At 42.0% G+C, this 1,366-nt stretch overlaps 1 protein-coding gene across 4 annotated transcripts in view; it reads right to left on the bottom strand.

Moving 5' to 3' along the window:
• The window catches only part of NNT (nicotinamide nucleotide transhydrogenase), a 91,017-nt gene that overhangs the window by 4,982 nt on the left and 84,669 nt on the right, over positions 1-1,366 (bottom strand). The gene's annotated exons all lie outside the window — the stretch shown is intronic.

Here is a 1,366-nt window from a genome sequence, read left to right as displayed (position 1 = left end):
AGCTGTAATGCCACGGCACTCTACCCAGGGGGACAGCTTGAGGCTCTGTCTCAAAAAAAAAAAAAAAAAAAACATGTAGGAGTGTTTAAAACACAGAATGGGTAGTACATGATCAGAACTCCACACTTAAAGCAAAGGATATTTCAACCAGAAATGTGAGCTTTTTTAGAGACAGAGTCTCAATTTATCACCCTCAGTAGAGTGCCAGAGCATCACAGCTCACAACAACATCCAGCTCTTGGGCTTAGGTGATTTTCTTGCCTCAGCCTCCCAAGTAGCTGGAACTACAGGCACCTGCCACAACGCCCAGATGTTTTGTTGTTGTTGTTGTTGTTGTTGTTGTTGTTGTTGCAGTTTGGCCATGGCTGGGTTCAAACTCACCACCCTCGGTATATGGGGCTGGCGCCTTACTCATTGAGCCACAGGCACCGCCCTCTTTAACTTTTTTAATCCAACCTCTTGCCTGCTGTCTTTATCTCTGTCTCCTCAGTCCTGGGAATGGTGCCTAACACACAAAAAGAGCTCCATAAAAAGTAAATGAATGAACTGGTCCAATGAAGAAATGTATTTTATACCTTCTCTCCATAAGAATCCACCCAATCTCAGTTTAAATACCTTCAGTGACCAGAAACTTACTCCCTTTCAAGGTCCACTCCATAACTAGACTGTGTGTGTACATGTGTGTGCATATGTGTGTGTATACATTCATATATATTCATTGATCTACACATCATCATTCCTATATATGTGTGCATATATATATATACATATTTATACATATACAGTAAATCTTCACCTAATGTCATCTATAGGTTCTTGGAAACTGCAATTTTAAGCAAAACGAAATATAATAAAACAAATTTTGCCATGGGCTAATTGACATAAGCCAGAGTCAAGTTCCTACAGCATTGTACTACTTCTGGTTACACGAACATCACCAAACTTCTAATATCAAGCACTGAAATAAATGTGAGCTGTGCATACATTAAGAAATAACAAGGAAGGTAACTTATCCCATTATTCCAGCTCAGTGTCACAGGTGGTGGAGCATAATCTAGTGGCTCTGGACACAAGGCAGGAACCCACCCTGGACAGGACACCATCCAACATAGGGCACACCCACACACACCCCACCTTGCTTACACAGGGACCGCGTAGACATGCCAATTCACCTCATGCACATAATAGCTCTGGGATGTGGGAAGAAGCCAAAGTGCTTGGAGAAAACCCACACAGAAGTAGGGAGAACATGCAAACGCCACACAGTGACCCCAGCTGGAATCAATTTTTTTTCCTTATCAACATTGTAGTAAAATAATGTTCACCAAATGACAGGACTTCTGACCTACTGCTGTCCTACTAGCCT

This window comes from Otolemur garnettii, unplaced genomic scaffold (genome assembly GCF_000181295.1).
Source record: "Otolemur garnettii isolate 467f Iridium unplaced genomic scaffold, OtoGar3 scaffold00063, whole genome shotgun sequence".
In the NCBI taxonomy this organism is placed as follows: domain Eukaryota; kingdom Metazoa; phylum Chordata; class Mammalia; order Primates; family Galagidae; genus Otolemur; species Otolemur garnettii.
The sequence above is the reverse complement of the archived record's forward strand: the minus strand, read 5'-3'. Positions and strand labels throughout refer to the sequence as shown.